At 45.1% G+C, this 17,839-nt stretch overlaps 1 protein-coding gene across 5 annotated transcripts in view; it reads right to left on the reverse strand.

The window, feature by feature from the left end:
* LOC130296436 (P2X purinoceptor 7-like) overlaps positions 1-17,839 on the reverse strand; it is a 244,178-nt gene that overhangs the window by 156,495 nt on the left and 69,844 nt on the right. The window contains exon 2 of one of the 5 annotated variants that reach the window (XM_056547953.1): positions 5,792-5,889. The exons of the other annotated variants lie outside the window; for them this stretch is intronic. The gene's annotated coding sequence lies outside the window, so the exon portion shown is untranslated. The remainder of the gene's footprint in view (positions 1-5,791; positions 5,890-17,839) is intronic. 5 annotated transcript variants of the gene reach the window in all.

The following is a 17,839-nucleotide window of genomic DNA, read 5'->3' on the forward strand; positions in this document are numbered from 1 at the left end:
TGTTCTTCCTAAACACTATATACATGATCACCAAGATTCTGTTACTGACTAGTTATGGTAGAAGATAAGAGATCAAGGATAGGCCCCCTATTATACACTGCTCAAAAAAATAAAGGGAACACTTAAACAACACAATGTAACTCCAAGTCAACCACACTTCTGTGAAATCCCACTGTCCACTCAGGAAGAAACACTGATTGACAATCAATTTCACATGATATTGTGCAAATGGGACACACAACAGGAGGAAATTATAGGAAATTAGCAAGACACCCCCAATAAAGGAGTGGTTCTGCAGGTGGTGACCACAAACAACTTGTCAGTTCCTATGCTTCCTGGCTGATGTTTTGGTCACTTTTGAATGCTGGCGGTGCTTTCACTCTAGTGGTAGCATGAGACGGAGTCTACAACCCACACAAAAGGCTCAGGTATGCAGCTCATCCAGGATTCTGTGTCTGTCAGCGTATTGTCCAGAGCATGGAGGCGCTACAAGAAGACAGGCCAGTACATCAGGAGACATGAAGGAAGTCATAGGAGGGCAACAACCCAGCAGCAGGACCGCTATCTCCGCCTTTGTGCAAGGAGGAGTAGGAGGAGCACTGCCAGAGCCCTGTAAAATGACCTCCAGCAGGCCACAAATGTGATTGTGTCCACTCAAACGGTCAGAAACAGACTCAATGAGGGTGATATGAGGGCCCGACGTCCAAAGGTGGGGGTTGTGCTTACAGCCCAACACCGTGCAGAACTTTTGGCATTTGCCAGAGAACACCAGGATTGGCAAATTCGCCACTGGCGCCCTGTGCTCTTTACAGATTAAAGCAGGTTCACACTAAGCACATGTGACAGACGTGAGAGTCTGGAGATGCCATGGAGAACATTCTGCTGCCTGAAACATCCTCCAGCATGATGGTTTTGGCGGTGGGTTAGTAATGGTGTGGGGTGGCATTTCTTTGGGGGGCCGCACAGCCCTCCATGTGCTTGCCAGAGGTAGCCTGACTGCCATTAAGTACTGAGATGAGATCCTAAGACCCCTTGTGAGACCATATGCTGGTGCGGTTGGCCCTGGGTTCCTCCTAATGCAAGACAATGCTAGACCTCATGTGGCTGGAGTGTGTCAGCAGTTCCTGCAGGAGGAAGGCATTGATGCTATGGACTGGCCCGCCTGTTCCCCAGACCTGAATAAGATTGAGCACATCTGGGACATCATGTCTCTCTCCATTCACCAACGCCTCGTTGCACCACAGACTGTCCAGGAGTTGGCGGATGCTTTAGTCCAGGTCAGGAGACCATTTACCACCTCATCAGGAGCATGCCCAGGCATTGTAGGGAGGTCATACAGGCACGTGGAGGCCACACACACTACTGAGCCTCATTGTGACTTGTTTTAAGGACATTACATAAAGTTGGATCAGCCTGTAGTGTGGTTTTCCACTGTGATTTTGAGTGTGACTCCACATCCAGACCTCCATGGATTGATACATTTGATTTCCATTGATAATTTTTGTGAGATTTTGTTGTCAGCACATTCAACTATGTAAAGATGAAAGTATTTCATACGATTAGTTAATTCAGATCTAGGATGTGTTATCTTAGTGTTCCCTTTATTTTTTTGAGCAGTGTATAAAATGTTTTATTCTGGATCCCTTAGTGAGTCTTCAAAGATTTTATAAGTATCGACCTTCATCTCGATCTGAGCACCTTATCTCTCCCCCCATTCAGTCACACTGTAGGATTGATTTTACTTTGTAAAAGCCTGTTCATTTTTGCGTGACTTCAAGTAAGACCTAGAGGAGATAATGGCATCTAGTATTACATAATAGTCCTTAATGATAATTACCTGATGGCATGTGCATCTAGTTAATTAGAAATGATAAGACATAGAAGAAATGGAGATAAGAAAATTGTCCCATAATGCACCCTGATGTTAGTAGGAATGTTTAGGATGTTATCCATATTGCATTTCAGTCCCTGGTGCTCGATTTCCCTGCAGAGCCTCTGCTTGGGAAATGAAGCATAACCAGAGAGAACCAAGTGGTAATCTAAAGGCCTTCATACACATTAAAGAAGAATCAGCCTAAACCACTGATATTGGTGGGACTGTCTAATGTATATTGTGGATTCCCAAATCTCCCATGACAGATGATGTCGGGGAAGATAAGGATTGTCAATGTATGTTGAGTTTCAACGCCCAATCCTTTTGTTTTTCCTAGAGATAGGTTGCCACCAGAGGAGTATGGCAGTGGTTTTCTTTCCTTAAGTCAGTGAAAATAAATGAAATGTCAGCTGAACCAACTGTTCATGTGTATGGGGGAGTAAGGGCAATCAGAGCGTAAAAGACAACTGGTGTCGCCCAACTGTGAAACCAAACCAGTTTGGCTTTGGGCCTTGCCTATGAGTGGAGACTAAACACCCTCTAGGTCTTCACCTTTTCTCCTTCTCCAGGATGTGAAAGCTGGACTTTTGTTGCTAGAGGTTATCAGGTTGCTTTATAAGTATGCTCCCAGTTTGGGTATCAGCTGTCCCAGCGGACTAGATGGTACCAGTGCGTTAGACAGGTAGGTGTAGTCAGTGCTCTAAGTCCTAACCAGGAGAGTCAGAACAGTACCCAGGAATAAAACAGAGATGTAGTCAAATACAGGCAGGCATTCAATTCGTTTGGCACAGGTTTAGGTCAGCAGTTCAGGCCAGCAACAGAAGAATCTGTACGGTAAAGGAAGGTTATAGGAGGAATAGCAGGAGGAATTGCAGTAGTGGCCATGCAGCCTCAGAAAAGAGGCCAGAAGAGAAGAGAGCACAAGTATTGGCCAGACATTGTGGGGGCCATGGCATGACAGTAGGCAGCACAGGGCAAAGTGTGATGCACATAGACATTTAAAAAAGTCGCCAATTTCGGTCTCTTAAAAAATTTGGTGCATCTTGCTTTTGTGTACTTTCACTTTAGACCAGGATAAATTTTCCACCACAGTGTTGAGGTCTTGGCTGCTTCTCCAAAACTCTGTTTTTTCGATTGACACTTTGCTTTGATTTGCAACAATTATATTTGACCACAGCCAAAGGACAAGAAAGAGAAGCCAAAATACATTTCCTTTGAAAATGGATCTCCTTAAAATCTTGTCTATTGGGGGCTGTTAGAGCATAAGTCTTATATCCAATAAGGAGGAAACACTAGACAGAAAACATGTGTAACACGACAAACACTAAGCATTGCACCAAACAATGCAACAGATGTTCACATGAAACCTCCACCACTTTTTTTCTTTCGGGTAAAGGCCGCAGCTGACGTGTAAAAGAGAAGAAATCTGATAAAAGTCCTTAGACTGCATCTTATCTTATCCCGATCAGCAGACACATCTAATCTCTTCCCTGGCTGACAAACGGTTACTGTGCATCTTTCAACCGATCCAATTTCTAAGATAGATTTCCTGCTTTATGTGAGTGGTTTCAATAAAAACTTCAGTGAGATGGGATGAACCGGGGCGAGCGGCCTTCACATTAAAGAGATTGGTAACAAGAGGCATTTACTGAAATGAGTTTATAGGTGTAAAGGGGGGTTCACCTAGTGCAGGAGTTCAGATGATGTGTGTCAAGGGACAGCTTAAGAGGTGGCCAGCAGGTCAGATGTCTACCTGTAAGAAATTGGAGCAAAATAAAGAACAAAACACTTAAAGGAACACTCCAGGCAAAACGGATTCACTGAATCATACCAAGTGCAAGGCCTGAAGGGTAAAGCATGACCCATAGAATAACTCTTTAGTGTTATCTCACAGTTTATTTTATCCCCATGATCAGCCATATATTTACCTTGTAGTAAACAACATGGAGGAAATGTATCATTACATGGCAGTCATTCAAAGAATGTTTGGCAATGTAACGCACCAACAGGCAGTACACCAGAATGAGAGTCATTCTTACAGGACATATGGACTGGCCCCTCAGGCCCTGGAGTCATGGCTAGCTTTTCCTTCACCATGGGCAAAGATTTAACTTGATGTCATAGCCTTGTATCTAAATACCTCGTCAAGGCAAACCAGTACCCTCTAGTTATGCCCCTATCGGGCATAACACAGTGTACTGAGTATTTGGCATCTAACAAATGTGATACCCCAATGCATTCTCACAAGCACAGCATGGGTATGGTAGACAAACACTACGCCAGTCAGGCCAGAACTATGTACCCTTGAAGGAGGACCCTTACTGTAACCCTAGTCAGGAATATATTATAAGAAATTGGGTAAAATTTATACCATTTGGTATAAACCAACAGTATATTAGCAAGGTTTTTCTTGGACTCTAATATTGATGGGCTATCCTTAGGATAGGTGACTATTATCATATTGGTGGTACCCACACCTGCTGATTTAAGGGGACTACAGCCAATGCCAAATGTACAACACTGTGCCTGGTAAGCAAGAAGACACCGCGGTGCTTGGGCGAGTGCTGATCAGCAGGAGTTCTGGGAGTCAAACCCCAATAATACAATACTGATGATATAACCTCAGGACAAGCCATTAAAGGAGATCTCCAGTGAAAAAAAAATGTATCCCCTATCCTGTGGATCGTGGAGGGTCCAACCGCTGGGGCCCCCCACGAGATCACCGGGACGAGACCATGGTGCTTAGTGAGGAGTGCGGAGTGAGGATCATTCCTATGGGAGCACTGAAAAGACCCAAGTACAGCTCTCGGGAATCATTGGTGCCCCCATAGGAATAAATGAAGAGTGTGCCATCTAGTGATAGACTACCCGTGCTTCTTTTTCGTTTTCAAACTGCAGAAGTGACCCGCCCGTAACTCTTTTTTTTTGGCCATAAACGGCCGTTATCAGGAAGGGTCACAAAGGGCACGAGAATGGGTCACAACAGGCACGGCTGGTTCCCATTGATTATAATGGGGTCCGTTGTTTTACAGAAGTATAGCGTTTTCCAATGGCCAGTTTACTGCTGGGTCACAACAGCAGTGTGAAAATAGCCTTATAATACTGGTGCTTTGTTATAAGGCAGATGGCCTAAGGGCCCTCTCAACATCAGAGCCCAGGTGCAACTGCACCCCCTATAGACACCCCAACAAAAAATCAAATAATGATTTAAGGAAGCCTCAGTGAATGGGTGGTTAAGGAGTAATACAATAGACCAATATTCATTGTTCCTGTCTACCAGAACAAATCCCATAGACTTCATCCTAATTATTGCTTTACCGAAGTTCTTACCATCTGCGCACCAAGCATAATAACCTCTGCAAAGTAAATCTGTCTGCAAATGTGTTCTGAATCTTCGAAAAGACTGAAATGATCCAACTTAATACACTGCACCACACCAGGGAGAGAAATTCCCCTCAGTTAATTTAGTGATAAAGTTCCTTTTTGTAACGTATGTTCCACATCAGGCCCGGGCCGCTTTCTTACAATTCCTGTATCTTAATTGAAAACATGGAGACAGAATTAATTATTCTCCTATCTCACCCTCTTATCAGATTATTATTTAATATACAGGATGGCTTCTGACAGGTGTACATTTGGGGAATGCTGGAAAACGAGGTTATAGGCAGGTGAAACACAAAAGGAACATGTCCTTTCTGCCAAAACCCGGTAAATTAATTCAAGCTGAACTATAACCAATGTTATCCTCTCTGGTCCGGGACTGCTTTCCACCCACGGAGGTGAATATTTAGTGCTGACGGAGAAAAGGAAAGCTGCTGGGCTTTTTGTTAACCGTAATTGACTGCAGTATGTTGGTAACCCTTGAAATGCCTGTTAAAAGTTACTAGTACATGGCAAAGTTAAATAGTTGCAACCTACTTTGGATGCCACCCGAGATATCGTCAGGGAACGGCAAAATGTGTATCTGCTGCTGAGGAATTCTTGCCTTATTATTATAGAAGTCCTCTAATAGTCACCTGCCAAGTACAGAATGGTAAGATTTAAGAAAGAGAACAATGAGGGTCCTCGGCTTGGTGATGTAGTGATCGTGGCCGAGCTCCTCAAGTGCACTCAAGAACATGCACACAGTTAGACCTCTTTTATTAGAAGAGTATTTGTTGACTGTAAATGTGCCCTATATTATAAGTAGTAATAAAGTCGTCTTATTCAGTTCACTGAAGATATGAAACACCTTGTTTAGAGAAAGCCTTACAAATCAAGACATGGGTTTCCTTTTTGGAAGGGGTCTACTGATAATCTTCTTAATAGCAGACCCTGGATCACATTGACATTTTATGAGCTTCTATTTCTACTTTCTATTGCTCTTTGATTTTTCTAAAGCAAACTTTGCTGTAGGACCTGGTTCTTAAAGGGGTACTCCGCCCCTAGACATCTTATCCCCTATCAAAAGGATAGGGAATAAGATGTCAGATCGCGGGGGTCCTGCCGATTGGGACCCCCGGGATCTCGGCTGCAGCACCCACCTGTTGTGGCTTCTGGCAGCGCTGGAGGCTTCGGCTCCCAACCACGGTGACGGGAGATTGTGACGCCCCTCAATGTAAGTCTATGGGAGGGGTGTGACAGCCGTCACGCCCCCTCCCATAGACTTGCATTGAGGGGGTGTGACGTCACACGGGGCGTAGTCATGACGTCACGATCTCCCGTCACCATGGTTGTGAGGCGTTAGGATGAGAGCCTCCAGCGCTGCCGGAAGCCGCAACAGGTAGGTGCTGCAGCTGAGATACTGGGGGTCCCCAGCGGCGGGACCCCCGCGATCTGACATCTTATCCCCTATCCTTTCGATAGGGGATAAGATGTCTAGGGGCGGAGTACCCCTTTAAAGCTGCTGTCTCAATGAGACAACTTTTCCCTATTAGGTTATAAGGGCACCATAGGGTGATCTTCTGCCAAGGTTCAGAATTAGATTCTTTGCTGGGGTAGCTACAGTTCATGAGACAACCCTGCATGGCTGACAACTGTAATAGAGATCAGTGTTGTACAGATTTATAATACAGCAACCACAGACAGTTTTGGGTTGGGGTTCCTTGTGCTCACCAAAGGAGATGATCCTGAGGGCCACCTCCATCTTTACATATCATGTCATGTCCACTTGTAATTGGATGTTGTTATTATTGTATGCCGAACAAATAAAATAAAAAGTATTAGGCCTTTTATGAGTCATGAAACTTTAGGGATTACCTCTGCTTGATCATTGGGACACATTGGAGCCAGTGTCCAGTGTATATGGAGAGATTAGGAGGATGGTCAACTTTAGTGTCAAATAGAGATCACACTTTCAACATAATTTTGACACTGTTGAAATTGGCATAATATGGCACTCATGGGAACCAATGCAAAATCCATAACAATGCCGTACCCACCTTCCATATCCCATTTATAAAAATGGCGTCTTTTTACACAGCTACTCATGGGGAACCAATGGCCTGGTTTTGATGACTATCTCTGCACCCCTTATAGCTATCGAAGATAAGAAAACAAGCCAGTAGCTTTCAGATCAACCAACAAACTTTGCACAACAACATTAGATGTGACCTTAGGGTGCATTTTATGCACCTGGATTTATACTATGAAGGTATGGCACATGGCCAATGTAGACTGCCGCGAACAGGAATGGAATCCTACATGGACTGGACAACTATTAAAATGCTCCATGTTCCATAATTCAGAGATACACCTGGGAAATCAGGCATTTGCCTATTAATGTGCATTTATACAGCAACAGGCATTAAAGGCTATTCTAATGGATGTCTACAACACTATTAATATTAATTAAAGCTGATTTCTGTAATTCCACGTATGAGTTCTAATTCATCCCAAATGATTCATCACAATTTATATTAGTTGCTTATGACAGGACGCCCGGTGTTGTATTCTGTACAGCAGCTATCACAGTATGAATCTCAACCCTTTGCCACAAGCAAATTGGTTTAAGTCCAAACATCTTAATAAGATTCAATGTTAAGGAATTTGTGCTTCACCTAAAATGGAAATATAACTCGGCATCAGAAAAGAGAATTATTTCCAACTTTAACCATTTCTGGTCCTTTCAGTCTTCAGTTGAGGAGTCTGAGTCTGCACAATATAACACTCCAAAAATTCTGCGTCCAATTATCACTTTATGTTGCATTAAAAGGGTTTGTCTTATCAGGACATCCCAGACTGAGGCCAGGATGGCGGAGAGAAAACCATTGCAGGCCATATGCTTTAGAAACCACATAGTAAACAGTGGCTGTCACCAAGGAAAGTGGCAACCAGCCATACATTACCAATATCGCCCACTGCAGGTGCAAGGTAATACTACATGGCAGCCATTCAAATTAAAGGGGTATTCCTGGAAAAAAAAAAACTTTTTTTTGTATCAACTTGCTCCAGAAAGTTAAACATCTTAAAAAATCTTAATCTTTCCAGTAGTTATCATCTGCTGAAGTTGTTCTTTTCTGTCTAACAACAGTGCTCTCTGCTGACATCTTCTTGTCTCAGGAACAGTCCAGAGTAGGAGCAAATCCCCATAGAAAACCTTGAATGCTTTGGACAGTTTGTGAGACAAGAAGAGGTCAGCAGAGAGCACTGTTGTCAGACAGAAAAGAACAACTCAACTTCAGCAACTGATAACTACTGTAAGGATTAAGATTTTTTATTAGAAGTAATTTACAAATCTGTCTAACTTTCTGGAGCCAGTTGCTATAGAAAAAGTTGTTCCCTGGAATACCCCTTGTCTAACCATGGAAAGGCCAGGTCCACCAGAGCAAGAGCTTCTCTTTGTTTGCAGCTTTCTTCTCTGGCTAATTGAGGAGGTTGTGAAGAAGGTGTGTCCCTGGCATTGATGTCCATATGCCCTAATAATGCTTAAAGGAAATGTGTAATCAGAAAATAACATATGGTCTAAAGCAAGTTTTCATGTTAAACATATTTTTTTAAGAATTTTTGGTGATTTTTTTCCTATTATATTTTAAATGGGTACTCTCATTAAACATATATTTTTTTTAATTACATAGATTATGTCTAAATAAAAATGCTTCTAATATATGTCATTTAAAAAAAATCTATCTTTCACTCTTTATTTTACATTTGAAATCCTGGCCACTAGGTGTCACCCTACATGGTCCAGGAATCATTCGCCCCCCTCACGTCGGGCACATTCGGACCACTGCTGGCCAGGCAGTGTGGTCCAGCGTGGTCTGAAATGCACATCCTCAGCTCGGTCTCTGCCTGTGTATGAAACAGGCAGAGAGAGAACCCAGTGCTCGTGTGTAAGCGCCGCACGTAATTTAAATATCCCCGTCCCCTGCATCTCCCTCTTCTCATTGCAGCGTGCAAGGGAGCGCAGCATACAGGAAGACGGGCGGAAGCGAGCCCTGGCCAGGCTTCAGATGACATTGCGCCTGCCGGGCCACGCCCACTTTCTGCCCGCCGCAAATAGCTCAACACTGAGCTACCGAAGATGATATTAAAAAGGTATTTAAATTGGGTTTTACCTAATAAAATAAATTCAGGGATAGAGATAGTTAGTATGAGGGACAGATAGGGAGGGGGATTAGGGATAGTTTAGTTGTTGATAGCTACTCTTTAAAACAATCTGGAAATTTCCAGTTTTAATTCTCACAGCAAACCTAAAACTAAGCTGAAACTTCCTGTCCTGTAGAGATCACTTATCAGCAGTGTCCTCCCTATTACCACAGACAGGATTACTGTGAAAAGCAGGGCCAGATTAAGGCTGCCTGGAAGACGGAGCACTTCATTATGATGCCCCCCCCCCCCCCCCCCCCCCCCCCGACATTCCCCCTTCCCTTCCACTGAGTGGAACAGGAGTCAGGCCCCCGTTAAAATAAAATGGGGTGCATGGTCTAAAATCACTTCAGTTCAGGTCACTCTTTCCAGCTGTTGCAAAGCTACAACCCCCAATATGTCTGGAGAGCTTCAGGCATTATAGGAGTTGTAGTTTTGTAACAGCTGGAGCCTCAAATTGGGGAACAGACGAGAGATCTAATGGGACAGTCAGGAGAATACACAAAGGTAAAATGACTCACAGGAGACGTCTTCTCTGTTGTCTTTCCTTTTCTTCTTCATCTGGTCCAGACGCCAGGTCTTCTTCCAGCTCCATCTTCCTCTGTTAAGTTCGACACCGGACATCATTGGTTCCTCACTCTGCCAGCCGATCCTCATCCTCTGTATAAAGACAACAATCATTATAACCCTTCAAGAGACTGTGCTTCCTAAATATAATACTGCCAAACCCTGTGTACCCTGTATATAATACTGCCAAACCCTGTGTACCCTGTATATAATACTGCCAAACCCTGTGTACCCTGTATATAATACTGCCAAACCCTGTGTACCCTGTATATAATACTGCCAAACCCTGTGTACCCTGTATATAATACTGCCAAACCCTGTGTACCCTGTATATAATACTGCCAAACCCTGTGTACCCTGTATATAATACTGCCAAACCCTGTGTACCCTGTAGATAATACTGCCAAACCCTGTGTACCCTGTATATAATACTGCCAAACCCTGTGTACCCTGTATATAATACTGCCAAACCCTGTGCACCCTGTATATAATACTGCCAAACCCTGTGTACCCTGTATATAATACTGCCAACCCCTGTGTACCCTGTATATTATACTGCCAAACCCTGTGTACACTGTATATTATACTGCAAAACCCTGTGTACCCTGTATATTATACTGCCAAACCCTGTGTACCCTGTATATTATACTGCCAAACCCTGTGTACACTGTATATTATACTGCAAAACCCTGTGTACCCTGTATATTATACTGCCAAACCCTGTGTACCCTGTATATTATACTGCAAAACCCTGTGTACCCTGTATATTATACTGCCAAACCCTGTGTACACTGTATATTATACTGCAAAACCCTGTGTACCCTGTATATTATACTGCCAAACCCTGTGTACCCTCTATATTATACTGCCAAACCCTGTGTACCCTCTATATAATACTGCCAAACCCTGTGTACCCTGTATATTATACTGCAAAACCCTGTGTACCCTGTATATTATACTGCCAAACCCTGTGTACCCTCTATATTATACTGCCAAACCCTGTGTACCCTGTATATTATACTGCCAAACCCTGTGTACCCTGTATATAATACTGCCAAACCCTGTGTACCCTGTATATAATACTACCAAACCCTGTGTACCCTGTATATTATACTGTCAAACATCACGCCCTCTAAAAATAATACTACCACACACTGTGTCTTCCGTAGTGTGCACAGAGCATTCTGCTTGCTGAAGTTCGTAGTGTGGACGAGCCCTAATTCCCCCCAGACCCCTCTGCCCCCCAGACCCCTAAGCCCTCCTTCAGACTCCTGCTCCCAGAGACCCCTTAGGCTAGGTTTCCCCTTTTTTTTTACCTGCAAAAACACAGAAAAACTGCTACTGCTTTTTCCTGTTATGGTAATTTTTTGGCATTTTTTTCTTGTGCTTTTGCCTTCTCTGGAAACTTAGCCTTAGTCCTCCCCTGGTCCTTAAAGGGGTACTCCACCCCTAGACATCTTATCCCCTATCCAAAGGATAGGGGATAAGATGTCTGATTGCGGGGGTCCCACAGCTGGGGACCCCCGCAATATAGCATGCAGCACCCACCTGTATCTGCTTCCGGCAGCGCTGGAGGTTCTGTCTCCCGACCACGGGAACGGAAGATCGTGATGTTACGACTCTGCCCCCCTCAATGCAAGTCTATGGGAGGGGGCATGACAGTTCCCCCACACTAGGTTGCAGTTCCCCCGCTTTAGGTTGTAGTCCCCCACATTACGTTGGCAGTGTCCCCCACAGACTTACAGCCTCCAGTCATATACAGTGTATGGCTGAAGTATGTCTGTTTACTGCCCCACTTCAGTGCTCCGACCACCGCTCCTCTGGTCCAGGGTCATGATCTACTGCTATGTCCGAGGTCGGAGCACTGAAGATGACGTGTAGGTAACTTACCATGTGTGCATCCTCGCTGCTCCGCTCCTACGGGTGCACGCATGGGACGTCAGTGATGTCCCTGCGTGTGCCACCTCTTGGCGGCCCCTGCGTTTTTAAAGTTAACGCGGGGCCACAGAAAGGTAACCGGGACATCCTTGTGTCCCGAAAAGATCTTTCAGGACACAGGGATGTCCTGCTGAATGTGAGGGGGGAATGACAGTATTTATCTGCGTATAACACCCCCCCTGCTCATCATTCCCCCCTGCTCATCGTTTTAAAGTGGCTGCGGCTGGGCTACGTACTAATCTTTAACAAGCAGCTGCGGCCCCCCCCCCCCCCCCCCCCCCCCGATCTGCTACTGAGCAGCCCGCAGGGATGTCCCGAATGTGACGGGGCCCCCTGCGGGCACGGGGCCCGGAGCAGGTGCTCCATGAGCGCCAATGATGATCCGGCCCTGGTGAAAAGTGACACCAGTAAATAGATAAGACAGTAGGTGATGTTCACAACTCAGACTCCTTCTCCATGTGGGATGACGTCTGAAGGTCACAGAGCATGCCCAGAAACCTTTCTTACTCATGTCAATGGGACAGCTCCTGTCTATTGTTAAAACCATAGCTGTATGATTCTCTTATTTTCTTGGTTTGTGATTGTGCTTGCCCTTCCTGTGCTGCCACATAATAATGTACAAAAAACATGAAATGAATCACTAGAACAGGCGGGGAGAGGGAAGAGCCTAGCTGAGTGCTTGCTATGGGCACGGACGACACAAGATGGTTTCATACGCTTACAATAGGAGTCCAGGTTAGTCACATGACAAAGGGGTTAGAGAGAACACACTTAACCCGCAGTTTTCCCAGATCGTTCTCTGAGACATGTCGAAGGTTTTACCATGGCTATCTTCATGAGAAGGAAAGTAAGAGCAGATCAGATTTCATATCTTCAATGTTCCTCAAAGCAGAGTGGGTTATGCCCAATGAACATGCCCTGGGTGAGGGTCACATTTCTTGGTATAGGAGAAGGTTGAGGCTTCTGGGCCCTAATTCCATATGTGTAACAGAACAACCCCAACTACCATGTACCATATAAAATTTTAGCCCTTCTTAAAGGGTTTTTTCAGGAATAGAAAAACAGAGATAATTTTTTTCAAAAAACTTTCCCTATCTGTCTCCAGGTTGGGTGTGGTATTACAACTTGGACTTCAATTGAACTGAGCTGCAGAACCACACCAAACCTGGAGACAGACGGGGAGCAGTTTTTAAAAGAAATTAGCTCTGTTTTTCTATTCCTGGATAACCCCTTTAAGTGGCAAAGGGGTCTTTGGGCGATGGCTATCCCTGTACCTACTATTGCCATTCCCCTGTACTTGGTAGTATACTTGAGATTTTGGGCACAGTGCTACTTCTTTCATTGCCGATGCTTTGTAGATGGGCAAAAGGAACTATCATATTGTTTTGGACCCTGGGTATATGACCCTCACCAATTTTGAAAGGTATGCCAAAAGAGGTCTTTAAAGGGGCAAACCATGATACTAAGTTACATACAGAATGTTGATAAACTTTGAATCATAAGGCTAAAGGGCTTTGGATCATGAAGATCAATCATCTCATGACCAAGAGTGAATATACTGACCCTCTGAGCTCACAATCAGAGTCCCTGCATTTCTATGTGTCACCGTCATACGCTGAAATGTCACAAAAGTGACGAAGAGCTAGATCACACGCCATCGCCCCGACTGTGAACTCCAGCCTGAAACATGCCCGGCGGAGGGAACAATGGCTTCATTTTATCCCACAAGAGACAGATAAGGGGAGTTGGTGACCCATGCATGCTATCACCATGTAGTGACCCGATGACTATAGGGCTGCGAGAACTATGTGGGAGCAGGATATCGAGATGCAATACGCCAAAAATGCTGAAAAATATATTTTTGTATAGGTTTCCATTTGGCCCTTCCCTACACTCCGATATGTATCCGGGATAATTGTACTAGGCTTGTTCTAATTAAAATTTTTATATTGAAGTCATTTGTACTGGATCTTGTTATATTTGTTAGAAATCCATACATTATACTTATTTAACCTTATCCAGAAATGTGTAGATCAGTGGTGTCAAACTGTGGCTCTCCAGATGTTGCAAAACTTCAACTCCCAGCATGCCCGGACAGCCGTTGGCTGTCCGGGCATGCTGTTAGTTGAAGTTTTGCAACATCTGGAGGGTCACAGTTTGGGACCACTGGTGTAAATATACCTCTATACCATCGGTTTCCAACAGCCCTCCAGTTCTTGAAAAAACAACTACAACTCCCAGTATGCCCTTGCCCAGTTTCCAGGGACAATCTTAGGTGATGGCAAACAGAGCAATTTTTCCCAAGCTCCAATATACTAGAGAATCCTGAGAACAGGAACGCCAGCAGCAAACTAAAATTACTTTACGCTATTATTTAGTGGTGTGCGGTGAAACTATTTAGGAATCATAATGTAATATTATACAGGAACTACATGGCCTATTATTTGGGCTTTTATGGGAGTATTATTTAGATATGGCTTATTTTTATATGATAGTGCATTTAATTTGAACACTATATGGCGGCATTATGTTGGCCATCTATGGCAGTATTATTTTAAAACTACAGTGATCACCCGACCTACGATGGCCCCAACATACGATAATTTCAACATACGGTGGCCTCTCAGAGGCCATCGCATGTTGAAGGCAGCATCAACATACAATGCTTTTGTGCGTCGGGGCCATCGCATAAACGGCTATCCGGCAGCGCAGACTGCTTCAGCTGCCCTGGATAGCCGTTTAAGGTGCCCCGTGTGGTCCGTTGCCGATCACTTACATGTCCCCGGTGCTCCGGACCCCTGCATCGCCGTCGCCGCGCACGCCGTCCCATCATCCAATAGGAGCGACGTGATGACGGCGATAAGGAACAACGATCCCTGGCAGCAGACATGGTCTGGAGCGCTGGGGACACCACGGGGTCGTGGCGACAGCGATGGACAGCGACATCCAGGGCAGCGGTGACAGTCCGGAGTGGCGGGGACAGGTGAGTATACCTTCCTATATTTAACATTGCACGGATCCCTCAACATACGATGGTTTGAACAAACAATGGTTCATTTGGAACGAATTACCATCGTATGTTGAGGGACCACTGTATATGACAGTGTTATGGGAGCTACAATTGCAAGAAGGACTAAGAAAAACTAAAAATGGCAAACAGCGACCCTACCTCCTCCCTTGCTAGAAGACCTTGTTTTCTATCAAATTACTATAAAACTTCTATAAAACTACTACTACAAGCCCCTTTATGTTGCCAGAAGATAGAGGGTAAATAAACAGAGAGGGTCTTAGAGGTGCTACTCTAATGGACCATACACGACCACAGGCGATTCACAGGACAACATAAAGGTTTATTGGATATATATCTGGACAACGCGCTTCGGCCCCACTGTGTGCCTTCCTCAGGTCCACCAAAATTGCTGATGCAGGTTTCTGTATTAATTCTGGTGGACCTGAGGAAGGCACATGGGGGTACTGAAATGTGTTGTCCAGATATATATCCAATAAACCTTTATATTGTCCTGTGCATCTCCGGTGCTCGTGTTTGGTCCATTGCTGAGTAGAGCTTCTAAGACCCTCTCTGGTTATTCACCTTCTATCTTCATGCTACTTATCCACTCCTGGACAGGAACAGGATTGTGTCAAAGTGCAGCAACCCATACATCTACATATTGGTTATACCTTTAATAGAGTTGTGCCTATGCACAGCACAACTGCAGATATATATCACTGTGGTGTGGTGGAAGGATATATACCAGTTGATAAACTACACAAGGGAGTGCCCCTGTTTTGTTCCCCTAAACTTTTTGTTATGGTGACAAAAGTCCTATAGGGGCTCTCGACCAGATCCCAAGTGCAACTTCTCCATCTCCTCTAGCTATGTGACTGATTACAGATAATTGTTTTGCTATAACAAAGTCAATTTTCCCATTAGAACTGAAGAAAGGCAGAAGCTTTGGAGGAATTTCACCTCACTACTATATTTTGACCCAGCCATGGGAGACGCTACATGTCTCATGTTCATATCCATTCTTTATGCAAAATATAAAAGGCTGCTTAATCCAATAAGTATAATGTGCCATATTAATGGGCTATGGGGTCATTCCCATGTAAAAGTCAGATGACCTAAGGAAAACCCAGCCAAGGGAAAGAAAAAGAGTTTGACAACAGATGAGAACCAAATGGCCTATATCATCTGCCAATTTCCCGTCTTGAGTCAGACTCAGTAGTACTGGGGAAACCTTCATGCTTCAGTATAACACATTCATTCATTGAAAATGACTGCTTTAGTCCACACATCACAACTGTTATAGCTATTTAAGGTGGTTGCAACAGAGCTGAGCCAAATAAAAGGTGGACATGGACCGCTCTACTCATCTGGTTGTAATACCTAAACCTCTAATAGTCTCCTACAAAGTGATTTTTCCAACTAATTGAATAGAAATGGACTTTAGGGAAGGACTGATAACTTACATATGACTTGAATTGCTATTGTCTGGCCTTTTCTGGTATACTCTCCTATTTTACTAGAATATGATAGGCCTTTGGAGAAATGTACCCCCAAGCCCGTAGGCCTGATGTCCTACGAGACCATCACCTTTGATCTGAAGAGTTATGTCAAACAAACTATGAACTCCTGAACCTATTAATGGAAGTTAATTCACCCAAAACCTCAGTAGTTCTGTATTGCAAATCCCTTTTGGAAAATATTATCTGCCTCTCGAGATGGGGGCCAAAGGATAGTCTATCCCTTCTGTGGTCTTCACACACATACAGGGGGGGGGGGGGGGGGGTTTGCTGAACGGACTTGAAAGAAATGTATTTTAAAAAAAAATGTTTCATGTAGAAAAGGTCAGCACTTTTGTGACATTTGTACAAATCAGTTCCCCATGACAGCTCGGAGGTGATGGTATGGTTCTGGTAAGAAAATATTTATGTGCCACGAACCGTAAAAGTATGTTCAAAATGTTACTACCAATTTAAAGCACGATATTGCGCTACTTTTTAACCCCCACCTGCACCACACAAGTTGCAAGAAATGCAAGAAATATATATATATATACCGTATTTATTGGCGTATAACACGCACTTTTTAGGCTAAAATTTTTAGCCTAAAGTCTATGTGCGTGTTATACGCCGATAAGCTGCTGCAGTTCAATGATTTAAAGGGGGCACTTTAAATCAATGAACTGCAGCGGCTTTGCAGGTGCAGAGACCGCCAGCGCTGCCGGCTTCTCTGCCCCTGCCTGCCCTGGGGTCTAGAGCCCTGCTGCCGGCCCTTCTCTCCCCCTGGCTATCGGCGCCGCTGCCCTTTCTCTCCCCCTGACTATCGGTGCCGGCGCCCCATTGCCGGCGCCAATAGCCAGGGGGAGAGAAGCGGCGCCGACAGCCAGGGGGAGATAAGGGGCAGCGGTACCCATTGCCGGCGCCGCTGCCCCGTTGCCTCCCCCCCATCCCCGGTTGCATAATTACCTGTTGCCGGGGTCGGGTCCGCGCTGCTTCAGGCCTCCGGTGTGTGTCCCCTGCGTCGTTGCTATGCGCTGCCGTGCAGTGCATAGCAAGGACCCAGGGGACGCACACCAGAGGCCTGAAGCAGCGCGGACCCGACCCCGGCAACAGGTAATTATGCAACCGGGGATGGGGGGGAGGCAACGGGGCAGCGGCGCCGGCAATGGGTACCGCTGCCCCTTCTCTCCCCCTGGCTGTCGGTGCCGCTGCCCCAATGCCGGCGCCGCTTCTCTCCCCCTGGCTATCGGCGCCGGCAATGGGGCGCCGGCACCGATAGTCAGGGGGAGAGAACGGGCAGCGACGCAGATAGCCAGCGGGAGAGAAGCGGCGGCAGCAGGGCTCTAGACCCCAGGAAAGGCAGGGGGAGAGAAGCGGGCAGCGACGGCC

This window comes from Hyla sarda, chromosome 12 (assembly GCF_029499605.1).
Source record: "Hyla sarda isolate aHylSar1 chromosome 12, aHylSar1.hap1, whole genome shotgun sequence".
In the NCBI taxonomy this organism is placed as follows: Eukaryota; Metazoa; Chordata; class Amphibia; order Anura; family Hylidae; genus Hyla; species Hyla sarda.